Source organism: Ambystoma mexicanum, chromosome 11 (genome assembly GCF_040938575.1).
Source record: "Ambystoma mexicanum isolate Mex_15411 chromosome 11, UKY_AmexF1_1, whole genome shotgun sequence".
Lineage (NCBI taxonomy): Eukaryota > Metazoa > Chordata > Amphibia > Caudata > Ambystomatidae > Ambystoma > Ambystoma mexicanum.
The window spans coordinates 930306582-930321878 of NC_090934.1; the positions used below are offsets into that span (position 1 = coordinate 930306582).

Sequence of the window (15297 nt, forward strand, 5' to 3'; positions counted from 1 at the left end):
CTTTATCGACACTACAAAATCCCAGGTACACTTCATAAAGGATTCAGGTCCTTTTCTATGTCACCTAATTCCATTTAGTATTTGCATGCAATTTCACGCTCTTTATTTTTTATGTTTGCACAGACTACGGTCTTCCGAAGGGTCTTCAAACCCACAGCACTTCAAAGCCATAACAATTGCAGTAGGCGCTATACAAATGTCAATAACATAACATTTTACCTACCAGGATCCCTTAGAAATACAGGAAATGCTGAATCTTACTGCTTGAGTCGCAATCTCAGCAGGAGAAAGAAAGTGGGAAGGAGCCATTTTTAGGGATCACCGCCACACCCGAGCCATTTCATAACAGCACTCCGTCCTCCCCACCGACCATGCCATGATTGCGGCTGCATGTTGGGTGACGTGACACATATGGAAACCGAGCGATCTACCCTCAGAGCCCTCTACCGTCTTTCCCCCAGCGGGCCTTGAAGAAAAGGTAAGAACCTACTCTCGGGTCTCCCTTCGCACACCCAATGCCATCTTTCCTTGCCATGCAGGCCTCAGTGGGCACATGACATCTCCCCTCCCCGCATCCCATAGCACTCCCTCCTCCCCACCCACCTGAATGTTGGGTCACGTGACCCATACCGAAACCGACTCTCTACTGCAGAGTCCTCTACCTTCTTACCCACGGCGGACCCTGAAGAAAAGGTAAGAACCCATTCTTGGGTCTCCATTTGCACTCCCAGCACCATTTTTGCTTGCCATGCATGCCTCAGTGGCCACATGGCATCTCCCCAGCCCGCAGCACTCCCTCCTCACCAGCCACCCTCCCTGGATTGGTGGCTGAATGTTGGGTCACGTGACCCATACGGAAACTGAGCACTCTGGTCCAGATGGATGTATGTGATTTTTTCAAAAATAAAATATTGCGGCCAAAAATACTGCATTTTCTACACATTTCAATGCACTTATACTCAGGGGAGAACACCTGCAGCCCTCCCACATACTCCCCTTACAATATTTATTACACTAACCCACCCCTTCCCCCCACATATAGATGCGTTGAAATGCGCATTTTGAAATTCTGCATTTTTGGCTTCAAAATAATGAGGGGGGGGAGATACCCTTCAGATCTCTCTACCTTCCAGGCCTCCCATCGCCCACCCAGCACCATCTTTCCTTGCCCCAAGTCACAGAGGCCACATGGCATATCCCCCGCCGGTAACCTGTCAATCCCGCAGCCCACCCTCCCTCGATTGGCGGCTGAATGTTGGGTCACATGACCCACACCTGAAAACCATCCCTTCGAGGGTAGCCTACGAAGCACTCAGGCAAAGGGTGCCTTCCTTACCCCTTTGCCTGTTCACCCTGGTGCCCCAGCTCAGCAGGATGCCACGCTGGCCATCTACTGCTACTTCCAGGTAAGGGGCGTCTTCACTGTAAAATGCCACCGTTTGTATTTTGAAACACGTGCATTTTGAAGGCTTAGTTGTCCCATTTAGATTGCTGTTTAAATCATGCCACTGGCTGTATTCTGAGTGTGCCTCACTGGGGCTCCTAATCATTACAGATAGACTCACACATTTGACATGCACACTATTTGACTACACCCTACACTGAACATACATCACCCTCGGCCCTCGCACCTCCACCTGTAGAATACAGCCAAGTCCCGTGCAAAATCAGGTCCAGTTCGCATACCTCAACTCTTTTGACAATTTGACACAGCACCCGTCGCACACTGGGACCTAGCCATTCCCAACTTGTCTTCGATCAGGCTATAAAGTGCACTCACGCATGTAACTCACAGAGCTTCGAGGCCATACCAATGGCAGTAAGCGCTACACACTTGTCAAATAACATCTGAAATGGATGTTAAAATGGCTTCTGAGCTGCTGAAGTCCTGTTGACCAGGTTTGACAGAGCATGCATGAGAAGGAAGCACATGACAGCAAGGTTACATTTTTCTACAGAAACCAAGGCACAGCTGCTGTCTAAAGAGGGTGTGTACACCACCCCAGCCAAATAAATGAAAAATACAAAACTGTGCAGGTGACTCCTGAAGTGGTAGCTTTGGGCGAAGGAAGCACGAGTCCTAGGCGTAAACAGTGTTGACATATAAGGCGACTCTGGATAACTAGACGTGGCTCCCAAACCGCATTTGGGAGAGGCCCCTTGTCGGGCAGCGGCGGCACACCGGCACTGTGTACTCTGCGAGAAATCCCGGGAGGCCGCAAGGGCAGCAAACACCACAGACACTTGGTAAACACATAATACAAACCTCCCAACGTGCTAACGAGACTTTGCCCCTGCCAGCGCCAGGGAAGCTCCCCTGACAACAACATGACCCCCCCCCCCCCCCCAAACCTCCCCTCCCAGGGACATAACCTCCTCTCTGCTGTCAACCACAAGGAAACTACCGCACTGTGCAGAATGGCCACCCACTACCACACTGTGCACAATGGCCACCCACTACCACACTGTGCACAATGGCCATCCTCTCTGCCGTCAACCAGAAGGAAACTACCACGCTGTGCAAAGTGGCCATCCAGGGAGTTCACCGGGCAGCCGAGGCAGACAGGGTGTTCTCAGTTTCTTCCCACACTTGACCAGCGGCCCCTGGTAGTGGTAAAGACCCTCCTCCCGCCCCTTTATTTTAACACAATTAAAACAACGCATAGATATCTCTTTTATACATCCTCTTGTTTCGTTCCTTATTTACACCATTTCATTTATTGTTTTATTTTGTCTGCCTTTCTTTTTCCCTCACGCATTCATTCTGGCATCCTTTCCCTCCTTCCTCTCCTGAACCAAAACGCAGGATGGGAGATTTGTTTCGTTATTTCACGTTCGAAAGTAATGTTTGTTACTTCGAACCAATAGTTGCACGAGACGTTTCTCTGGTACTTTCTGTGGCCTTTCATTCTTGCAAATAACATATTAAGGGCCTTTTCTCACAGCAAATGACACACGTTTCGCTTCGTCCACCTGCCACCCTCTTTCTTTTACTCAAATAACCCATGCATTATTGACTCCTTTTCGGCACTCGCTCTTTTTTGTCACCTTATTACGCACACCCTCCCCAGTTGGACTCGTTCACCAACATATTCCGGTTCTGTGTGGTTCGTAAAACACCTCCCACCCCCTCAAAAACACGAATGCAGATCTCACCAGCCCAATAACGCTCTCCGGCTGCTGCGCGTCTCCTACTTTGTCCTTCCGGTTACAACTCTGCAGTCATTGCCCGCGGATCACCGGGACGCCGTCGCCAGGCGGACCCTCGCCGGGGGCCAGGTACAAGGCGGCTGAGTGCGGAGAGTGCCGCGGTAGCAACAACAAATCGCAAAGAGAGAGAGAGCCCGTGGACGCTGGCCAACACCACGGTGCCACTGGACGCTGGGCTCCGTGCCCTTGTGCCACAGACGCGGGAGCGATGTCAGGTGCAGAGCAGTTCCTCCTGCACTGGAGCGCCGGAGAGAAGCCTAGGGGGGAAAAGGCAGGGAGGCGGGGCTGGAGCCAGAGCAACAGGTTACTCTGTATAATGAGCCACGCCACGCCAGGCTGGCCTGCTGCCATGGAGCGCGTCACGTACTCCACCACAGTGGGAGGGCCACCACACGCAGCAGATGTCTCCGGACAGGTCGCCAGCCCATTGAACTCGTGACAATAACACCATTTCCTTTCATAAGGCAATTCATGACAGTTTGTTTTCGCATCTAGGACCTGCAGCCTGCTCCACCAGCGCAGTTTTAACTCACTGAGCTATCTCGTTGTGATTAATTGTTGTTACTGTGCCGCTAACACTCCACTCCTTCTATAAAAGGCTTCTCTTAGTTGATCCGCGTCACTAGCCGACGGCCGCCCCCCCCCCCACCAAAGGTGTGCAAAAAGAATGGGGTTAATTGCACAAATCGCTCGCTGTCACAACTGTGAAGCTTTTCAGCATGCGAACCATTCTTGTGTTGCTATTTCGGAGCGCAATGGCACTCCCAATAATATTGATGAATGTATGACATATCACAAAGCACGAACTGCACTATCATGTGTTGTGGCTCTTACGTGACAGGTGTTAATAATCTCGCAACTGAGTGGAGCTCCTTTGACCTCAGTGACTTGACAGTGAGTCGCCCTGCAGTGATTCAACGCTGTCTTGGTCTGGTTATTTATTGAAGTATTTATATAGCGCAATTAACCCAAAGGTATCTGGGCGCAGTTCTTGAACATTACAGCGAAGTTACAGCAAGAGCAAACATTTCATCACATTACATTGCATTTACAACAACAGCAGAAAAGATAGCTACCATTTCAATGTGCACAGTTAGATTTTCATTCCACAGCCGGAGTGTAAGGTGGGCTTAAAATGGAGCCACAGAGCAGTTGGTATACAGGGAACGTTTGGTAAACCGCGTGATCATGGATGCAAGCAATGGCACATTACCGAGCCAGGTTTTCAAACTTTTTCTAAAACTTTTTCTAAGGGTCCAGAAGGACGGTTCAGCTCTTAATGACAATGGCAGAGTGTTCCAGAGTTTGGCCACCGCTACCACAGGGAAACCGTTACCCCCTGCTTTTTGAAGTTTGTACCTAGGGATAGTTAGGTGTGCTTGGGTAGAATGAGTAGGTCTGTTGGTTAAGTTTTTTGTGAATTTGTTCGTTAAATATTTAGGGGCTGAATTCGAAAGGCACTTGTGCGTTAATGATGTCCTGGGGAAGATAGCTCAGTGGCAACGTGCTTGTCTTGGAAGCAAGATGACACAAAGCAACACAGGTTCGATCCCCGGGTCAGCGCTTACAAACCTATGGGTATTTAAGCGCATTATGCATTATAAATATGCAACTAAGACAAAAAAACAATTATGCCACAACAACAACAAAACCAAAAAAAATCCTGTAACATTGCCTTGATGCACACGGGCGGGCTGAGCGCTTTAAAATGCAAATAAATAAATAAAAAAGGGTTTTGAAGGAGATTCGATCCCGCACTGGGAGCCAGTAAGCATTCCGTCTCGCAGAGGTAATGTGTTTGTTCCTAGGCATGTTGAGGGCCACTATTAAGGCATTGTTTTGTATCACCTGGAGTTTTTTCAGGATGCGACTGTTTGTTCCAGCATACAAGGCATTACAATAGTCTAGTCTGGATGATATGAGGGATCTGGCCAGGGTGATACAACTGTCTATTGATAGGAAGGGTCTGCAGGCATTAATGAGTTTTGATGTATAAGCCACCGCATTGACTTGTCTAGTTAGCATAAGGGAAGAGTCAAGGTAGACGCCTGGGGTTTTCCCTTCTTTGGATACTTTAATGGTGATGCTGTCAATGTCAAAGGATTTAAAATGCTCGTCTAGTTTATTCAGTCAGTTTTGCGAGCCAATAAGGAGTAATTCCGTTTTATCGTCGTTTAGGCATAAACCGTGGATAGCCATCCAGGTCCGGATGGTTTGATAGATTTCATTTGGTAGTTTAGAGTCTGTGTCGTACGAGCCTGTGATAGGAATAAGGATTTGGGTGCGATCCGCATAATTAGTATAGGTGACACCAAGTCATCCAGATGGTCAAAAATTGGCTTAGTGAAGATGTTGTATAGTGTAGGTGAAACGCAAGATCCTTGAGGAACTCAGCAAGAGACTGGGGCAGGCTCCGCAGCTGTAGTCGGGGCGAATACCTTCATGGTTCTGTTAGAGAGGAAGGACTGTATCCATTGTGTAGCTTTAGTTGAGAAATGGGCAGCCAAGGCAAGGTGTTTGCAGAGTACTTTGTGATTGACCAAGTCAAAGGCTGCAGATAGATCTAGTAAGAGGAGGAGCGCTAGGTTGCCCTTTTTTCTGATCTCGTCCATTTGTATTTTTAAGTCAATGAGAGTTGATTCTGTCCCGTAACCGGGTCTGAAGCCTGAGGTCTGGTGATTTGTTATCTTTCATTTGGTATTTGTTATCTCCTTTACCACAAAATAAGGACGCCAGCCTTCAATTATGTGCAGACCTTTCTTTATTCATCTGTTTCTCCCCCTCTCCAACATGTGTCCTCCCTTCCCCACGTGGGTCGTCCTTAAAGCTACAGCCTCAACCTTGTTACATCACCCCCACACAAATGTCTTGAGGTTGGCTTCAGCATTCTTCCACCAGTCCCTGCGGCTTCTTGGTGAGTCTCTGGGAATGGCTTCTGGCATCATCGGGAGTACTCTCTTAGCATTCTGAAGAGTGCCTGATGGGGGGACATACCTCAAACGTGCGCTCTTTGGAGGGTTTTCTTTATTGAAGACATAACCCATTCAGTCATCCTGTTTGCTTGGGGCCATATTGGTGTTATTTTCTGGTGGTTAAATCCCATGTGCCTGGCAAACGTTGCAAAGTCAAGGCTATTGAAAGGGGGCCCATGATCTGATTTCATGGTGTGTGGGATTCCCTACTCACTGAGCACTTCATCAATGATGGGTGCCATCTTTGGGTATGCTGTCGTTGCTGTTTTCTTCACGATGGAAAAATGTGAAAATGTGTCTATAAAGACGAGGTTGTGTTCCCTTGTGTTCATTGGTCCGTAGAAGTCTATGACCACTTATCCCATGGCCTCTCTGGCATTTGGGTATGTTGCAATGGCAGTGGGGGAACAGCTCTGGCCGTGTACTGACAGGGTAGTCCATGTATAGGAACCAAACGTGGCATTGTAGCTGTACCTTTGTGTTGTCGGCTCCTCTATGGCCCTCATGTGCTGTGTGTACAACCGTTGTCCTTAGTGCTGGTGGTATGACGAGTCGACATCCTCTCAGTAATATTGAGTGGTCTTTCACTGCCAGTTCCCTGTGTACTTTCGCCAATCTGTCTATCTCCACCTGATTTGTATTTGGTTGTGCCTGGAACCATTTGCGGTAGTCTCTCCATTTGTTTACATTTGTCAGCTGAATGGCCATGGCTATGGACGGATCGTTTGCGGACTCTTGTATTATCATTTCCAGCGTGAGAGCGGGAAGTAGTGCATTTGCTGTGACATAATTGATGTATTCAACATCGCCCTTCCTTGTTGTTTGGTCCCCCTCTGGGTGGTGCAAGTTGTAATCTGTGTGGTTTCGGTCCCCCCCTGGTTTGTGGATGATGTTGTGGTCGTCTTGTAGCCTGATTCCCCACCCCTCAATCCTGGATGGCAGTTTCATTCAAGGATTTCCGAATAGGGATAGTAAGTCTTAATGTTCTGTGACTAGTGTAAAAATCTTCCCAATGATGAAGTTGTGGAAATGTTCACATGCCCAGACCGCGGTTAGGCTTTTCTTCTCGGCCTGGGAGTATGCTCTTTCAGTGCACGAGAGAGACCTGCTTGCGTATGCCACAATTGTCTTGGTTGGGAAGCTTTGTCTTTCGTTTCTGCTAATATGGCTCCCAACCCCACCAGGCTCGCATCAACAATTGTTTCAATGTGCCAGTTTGGGTCAGAATATGCTAGTCGTTTCACTTCTACCAGTTTCTTTTTGATTTCCTCAAATGATTCTTGGCACTCCTCTGTCCATCGGAAAATGGTGTCTTTTTGTAGGAGATGTAGCAGTTCAGTTTGTGATGCATAGTGTGGGAGGTATCTGGCACATTAGCCTGCCATGCCAAGGAATGAGCGCACGTCTGCAACTTGGGTTGGGGCTCTTAGATTCGCAATGGTTCTGACTTTGTCAGGGTCCGTGGTCATTCCTGCATCTGAAAAGATGTGTCCAAAGAACCATAGCTTCCTTTTGTTGATGTTGCATTTTTCCAAGTTGAGTGTTAATCCAGCCGCTTGTAATGCAGTACATATTTCCATCAATGCTTGGTCATGTTCAACCTGAGATGTGCCATATACCAAAATGTCATCACTGTAGTTTATTGGCAATATGATGGCGTGGATGACCTGACTGATTGCCCCTTGAAAAATGTCTGCAGCAGAGGAAATCCCGAATTTTAACTGCTTATATCGGAACAACCATTCGTGTGTTGAGAAGGTGGTGATGACTCTTGACTCAGGGTGTGTAGTTCCAGTTGATGATACCCCTGATTGAGGTCGAGTTTTGAGAATGTGGTGCCTTTGTTTAGCTGTACAATCATATCCTCGATGCTGGGACCGGGGTGGCGTTCTTGTTGGATGGTGGTGTTTACGATCCTCATGGCAATGGACAGTCTGATTTTACCCCCCTCTTTAGGGACTATCTCCAGTGGAGAGACCCATGGCATGGGGCCAGAGTCATGTTCACTGATGTCATTTTGTAGTAGTTGATTTAGCTCCTGCAACACAGCCTCTTTGAGATGAAATCCCACTCTCCGGGAGTGTTGGGAATGTGTTTTATGGAGTCATCAATGTGTAGTTTGATAAAAATACTTGTTTCCCTGTCGGCATGAGGTGAATTGTATGACCTCACATTTTTGATAGTGAATGTCAATGAGTCCTGTTTTGCTGTTTTATAACTGAGCAGGCAGTGACCTTACGTGGGGCTGCGGGTCACGTGGAATATGGCGTTGGTTGAGTGGCGTTTATGCAATAGTGTGTGCTGAAATTGGCCGGTAGACTGCAGTGGGCGAGTGGCTCAGAGATTGGAAGATTCTTGCTGTTGATCTGACAAGGGTCTGTTTGTTGGTCACTATTACTACATCCGACCCCTGTTTATGGCGCTTTGTCCAAATGCTAGTTGTCCTGTAAGGCATCCCCCGTGATGTGAATGCCATTCACATCGTGGGTGATTCCTGACAGGACACGCCCTAGAAACAATTTAAGGGATCTAGCCATCTCAATCCAGAAAGAATAATCATTCCCAAATGGCTTATCTGGACAACCAGCATTAAAAGAAAATAACTATGATATATATATAGACCTTAAGGGAAAGGAGAGACAACCAGGACTTATCAACAAGGCGTTCTCAAACTCTCAATAGCAATAATAATGGATTTGGGTTTTGCGCCATTTGTAAGCCTTGACAAGGACCAGTCGTCGAAACACGTGTCGGTTGTGAACTGTCTGTGAATATGGTTCAATAATACTTGACTGAGGACTCTGTGCAACAACATTATGTGCAATTAAACTTAGAATGAATCTTAGGCTTAAAATTGGCTGGGAAATCTGTTCATTGATATTTGGCTGAGAACTTCGTATACAAATATTGTGTGGTAATTAATTGCAGAGACTTTAATAGGATAAGTGCAATCAACAGGGTGCAGATGTACTAATCTTCACTATTTATGAGACGCTGGAAAAGCCTTGCTGTACAAGTAACAGCCGCTATCTAGAATTTATTTATACTGTACTCACCAATATAATATAGTTAATTAGTACCCGGCGCACTTTGACCACCTAGGGTTAACCCAAACTTTCTAATAATAGAATCTTTTTGTTGGTCATTATGTTTACGGTCGCTCCAGAGTCTATTAAAAAATGGTCGTTTTTGTCCCCTATGTTGATAAACTCTCTTTGTGCCTCTTGCACCTCTCGATCATCCGGTATTAGGTTCACGTATTCATCCAGGTAGTCCTGGTCGAACTCAGGTGGGTGACCGTACCAAGGGCTAATTGGAGGCTCAGTGTAGTGATGGTAGGGGTGCGATGGGTCATCATACTCCTCTCCATATCGAGCGCACAAGTCGGGTTGGTCATGATGGCTACATCATTGGAAAATTAGGAGAATTGGCAGTGCATCAGCTTTTGATGTAGACGCGTCATGAATTCGTTAATGGATTCTTGAGCCTGTTGTGTTCACTGATTGATCGCGTAGCGTTCATAATCTCTGTTGGGTTGGATGATGAGTTTTTTGTTTGAAGCCTCAATCAATGTTTCATATATGCCTCTTTCCCCGGTCGGGATCATTTTTTATAATGGCCTTGATTTCTTTCCCAACCAGGTTAGTGAATATTTCACCTAGTGCAGGTGATTTGTCCCTGCCCACCACCACTTTAACAAAGTCTACAAAATCTTTTGCCCAATCTACCCACCTTTGCCCTTTCTCATTGTGGGGCTTCAGTGCGAATGGGAGTGGTTTTCTGAAGAATGCCACTCTGGATGTGGACGACATGACTGCCGGTAGTGTCCTTGCTGGCGGTGGTGTCCTTGCGTCCTGGTGTGCAGCCTGTGCTAGTTGGTCCATTGCAGTTTGTGGGCAGGTCAGGGTTGGTTCAACTACTGGGGTGAGCCTTCACTATACTGTGTCATGCAAGCCTCTAATTTCCAGGAGAGCTGTGTGGTGCTGATGGGGGTCTGTTGTTTTGAGTGCTTCCTTTATTTATGTGCGTGGATGTTGGCGCGTTGTGATTTCCATTATAGCGTCCTGTTTTGAGATCTTCGTTTTCATGTATGACAGAAATGTACCTTATTCTCTTGACCTCCTTTTCTTGAATGTTGTCTTCCAGAACTTACCAGCGGTGTTCTGCCCCTCACTGGAGCCCTCTGCGTGTGTGTTTCCAGCAACCACTTTTGCGCCGGAGCAGCCTGGCGGGATCTGGCAGCAGTCGATTTTGTTCGGTGAGATAGCTGGTATGGTGTGGCATAGGGGATCACCTTGTACGGCTTTGCATTGCAGGATCGGTGGCAAGAGAAAATCCAGCGGGATCGCCTTCACTCGGTGGGATCGCCAATAACTCTAACACGGCGGGATCGCCCGTTTACTCAGACGTTGCACTTCCGCCTTTTGGGTATGTGGTCTCGGGGGAGGAGAGAGGGGTTGGAAGTAGCTGCAGATGCAGGCCCATGTGAGAAGGGACCTTCGGTGGCTCCGCCGGTGCATACTTAGCGGGAACGCTAGTACGATATGAGCAGCAGTGGGTCGTGTTGAACCTTGTCACCAGTTGTTATCTCCTTTACAACGAAATAAGGACACCAGCCTTCAGTTATGTGCAGACCTTTCTTTATTGATCTGCTCCTCTCTCCTCTCCAATACATACTAACTTTCTCCTCCCCCTCTCCTTCCCATGTGTCCTCCCTTACGTGGGTCGGCCATAACGCTACAGCCTCAACCTTGTGACAGTATTATTCATTGAACTTAGTCACATACCCTTTTTTGCAGTACCCACTGAAAGAGGTCCTTTGAGCCGCCAACACTTATGGGTGGTTATGTGTCAGAATGCATAAATAGTGATCTTGAATACGCCACTGTTTCTACCTGAGATCACGGGCAGCTGGGCCACAAATAGTGTTTTGTTTTCCTGGCACACACTGGACTCCCTAATGCCTTGCTGCCCTACCCTGATTGCTGCTGCCCCCTTTGTGCCCTGCTGCCCCCATGCCTTGCTGCCCTCTGGCTAATGCTGCCTTCCACTTTCTGCCCCTGTGCCCCGATTGCTGTTGCTCCCTTTTATGCCTTCCTGCACCCAACTGTTGTTGCCCCCTTAATGCCTTTCTTCACCCCCTGGATGGCTTTTGCCCGTACTTTGTGCCTTTCTTCCCCCTTGACAGCTGTGACCCCCTTTGTGCTTTTCTGCCCCTCTTCACAGCTGCTGTCTTCTACCCCTCACCAGTGTTCCCTCTAAACTGTGTGCATGTGCGCTTGCCCTGCTTCCATATGAGTGCCGCTCAGAAGAATTTTAGCAGCACACACAAACAATTTTCACCTTCTCAAGAATTAATATGGTACAAGCCAAAGCAATTACCCAACATTTGCTTTCTCTCAAAATAAAGCCTAATTGTACTAACTAGTCTTGATATTCGGGTCCAGCCTATTTACATTACCCAACTATGCTAGTGTGGCCTTAAAAACCTGAAATAGGGAATACACCATCAAACAAGCATGAAAAGGTGGCTCTTTGAACATAAAACCTTACTAAGATATGCCTGCACACATTAATCAAAGAACCTTCCATCCCCACCTGTGACTCCTGTACTTGACCACGATACTTGTACCTTATGACTCCAACCTCCGCCCATGTCCACATTTAGATATTGCGGGACAACCTTGAATCTGCCTACTGTGGCTCTGCGAAAGGTTACCAGACTTTTACCGACAAACGCCTGTCTTATATTTGCCGTAATAGGAATAACAATCAAGCACCAGAATTTCTGTTACTCATGATCCTTAGCGAAAGTATCATCCACACTATGTAACCAAACTGTCAGCTCAAATATCAGATACTGACTGTAAGTAAGAAGGCTACTTGGGTGTGTAACCTCATCCCATGCTTCCTATGCTTTTGTACATATGCCACACACAGACTTCGAAGCAGTACCTTTGCAAAGCTATATAAAACTCAAATACTAATTTGCCTTTTAAGGATTTAGAGTAGGTACATGTCATGCTCAGTGTTTCCTACTTTAGCACTGCTAACATTACGCTATAGGTATAGAGCAAGATTGCAATATCATTTACTTGGCCTGCAAGGGATAATGGGGATGGACTATGCCTGGCATTACTCGTACATAGTATGAGAACACGCATATTCAGACAGCTAGAATGTTTTTCACACAATCTTCATCCTTTCCAAGTTTTCAGACTTTCATTGAGCATAGATCATAACAAATGATATGGTAACTTGCTGCTATAGAATAAACAGTTTCACTGAGCACTTGCTTAATCCTACAGAACAATATTAGGGTAGGGTATGTTGTAAGCAATCTTGTATGCACTGCAAAATAATTGTGTACATGCAGAATTGTTACATTTTGTTAAACTGCACATAATATCATGGTGAGGCTTTAAATATGTTTTGCTAGCAAAGTATTGTGGTTATGCAAATATCACAGTTAGTGTTTTACTGCTACAATTCCTCACTTTTTACAAAGCCTTGTCAACCAGTATTGAAGGCTAGCCCAAGAGCTGAGCAGAGGTACGAGCGGAAGGGGGTTTGGAGGGGAGGGCACAGGAGGATGAAGAAGAAATCAGCAACTTTCAGAAACCAAGTCGGATGTTCCGGCAATACAGTGAAGGAAATATGTTTGTTTGCTAAACTAAAGGAAACTCTAGTAACCGTCTAGGAAACAGCTCTTTCTGTTTCTTTCTGCTTAGCTATTGAGGGCGTTCCAATATAATCATGTCCTGTGCGTTTATTTCCTTGAGAAACCCCAGGAATCTTGTTTAACTGATAACAGTGAATTGCAGAAGAGGGGTCCCTAGTTACACACAAAGGCACTCAATCTGATGTACCTCTGAGCATTGCTACTATTAAAGTAAACTGTAAATATATGTAATTTTCTTCAATGGCCCCATAAGAAACCTCAGTAAGGTTCTTGTTGAATTTTGTCTAGGCTGTGGTGATGAAGGGTGGGCAGCACTATATGCTGTATTATGTGCCCTGTCATTTCACTTCCTATGTTAGGGTTACAAGCAGTGTTCTGAGAAGATTTTACTACCTACTTGCAATTAAATGATTTTTCAGGGAGTAATAAAGTAACTAGCTTTGCCAGTATGGATGCTTTATGATTCTTAAACATTCTTTGCGCCTCTTGAGATTGGCCAGTAATATTATTAAAGTTCCTTCCTATGCAACTGTTATGCTGGTCCCTGACTAGAAAATACCAATGGAGCTTTGTGGGTAGAAGCAGGTGGTAGACTACTTTATGTTCATTTGTTTGCGTCTTTTGTTGAACACATTTTCCTGTTTTTATGGAGCAAAAATTGATGGTGTCTACATGCCTCTTAACTGAAAGGCTGATTTTGTCACAGCTCTGTTCACAGAACAATACAATGTTGATGGTTAGCAGAGGAACAAGGATTTCTGATCCTAATCTTCTGTGGAGCAGTTATTCTGATTTAGTTATCATCCTTACACTAATTATGAGAGGCACGTTCCCTTGGCTCTTGAATTACTTCATTAAAGTATCACATGAACTTGTAATGACATGTTTTCTGACACATTCCTTTTAGTTGTTATTTCTTTTGCAAACATTGTATCCTGTATGAATTTTTTGACAGCCAGGTCAGTTATGACAAGTGATATTTCTTTTTTGTAATACATATGGGTGTTTTTCTCAATGACAAACACAATTCTGCATTGTCTCTGTGCAGTGTCGACAAATGAATAGCCACAACTAAACCAATTGTTTATACTAAGCATACAATGCTTTTTTGTACACTTATTTTTTTCTGCATAGAAGTACTGTTGCTAGATACTGCGGAAGACATTGAAGTCTTGGACAGGTTGAGGAACACTCTTTATAATCACATATGAAATATTTGTTTTTTTTGTAGCCTATATGTTGGGAATAGTTTTTAAGGTGCACCTTTTACACTTCTTTATAAAGGATTACAGTGGTTGGGTGTGGAAATTCCCTTCCAAACTTTCTTTGAGGATCATAGCTCACTAACCGTGCATGCTCACAAAGTGATTTACTTCATTAGTGAGTTGCGCACAAGGAAAATTATGTGTGCACGGAAGCCAACCATTTCCGCACTTAGAGAAAAATAATTAGAGGGAACATTGCCCCTCACTCATGTTCGTTCTACCAATCCTTCGCCACAATCCCTGCTCCCAACAGCATCATCTGGCAACTGCTGCCACCAACCTAATTCGCTGGCCCAACTTTACCATTTCCCTATCATCAGTCACCCCCCCTGGGGTCCCCAGGGGACCTGCCAATTCTGCTTTCCCAGCATAATCCAGAGTACCCCTCCCTGCCAGACCAGCAGACCTCTTTAGATCAGAAGCACAACATTCTCGGACAAGGAGCGAGACTTCTGGAGCAGAGTGTCATGTAGGAGGTGACACGTCTCCTAGGTCCAGAGGGACACAAGGCACCATTCAGCCAGCACAATCAAATATCTGAAACGGCATCCTGCAGAATGTCAGCAGGGTGGCAACAACACCTCACATGGTGGCCCAGATCCAGAAGCGCTGGCAGGACGTACAAGGGCTTGTCCAGAAACTGGTTATAAGAAACAGCATGGAGGTCCATGAGAGACCCCCTGGTGCTGCGGCTTTGGAGGGAGCAAGCACTGTCATCTGGGTTAGGGTCCTAAAGGGAATTGGAGGAGTGGAGGCTGGGGCTGAAGATGAGTATTCTGCATGCATGCATGGCAATAATCAATGCTGTGTTCCATCAAGTGGTTGTGAATAGACCTGCCACAACATTTTAAAATCCCTGAAGATAAAAACAAACATTTGTTTCATAGAAGAGAATATGTGCCACACCAAAAGCATGGTATCCCTAGACATGCACCACCTGCTACCTGGGGCCTGGATTGGTCCATAAATGCAAATATGCTGCCTGAACACATGCATATGATACCTCCATTGTTGCAAAAATATGTCAATGAACACACCCATCTCAACAAGGACACACAAATGTAAAACACCCCATAAATGGGGGGTTACTTATGAGCACATGTGTATATAAATAACAACCAAGCATAACTCCAATTCATGCGCTCTTGGACTTTTAGTCACATATGAG

At 46.0% G+C, this 15297-nt stretch overlaps 1 protein-coding gene across 1 annotated transcript in view; it reads right to left on the reverse strand.

Annotated features, from left to right (window-relative positions):
- EPS8L2 (EPS8 signaling adaptor L2) overlaps nt 1–3476 on the reverse strand; it is a 473245-nt gene extending 469769 nt beyond the window's left edge. The window contains exon 1 of the mRNA XM_069624038.1: nt 3157–3476. The gene's annotated coding sequence lies outside the window, so the exon portion shown is untranslated. The remainder of the gene's footprint in view (nt 1–3156) is intronic.
- Nucleotides 3477–15297: the final 11821 nt, after the last annotated feature.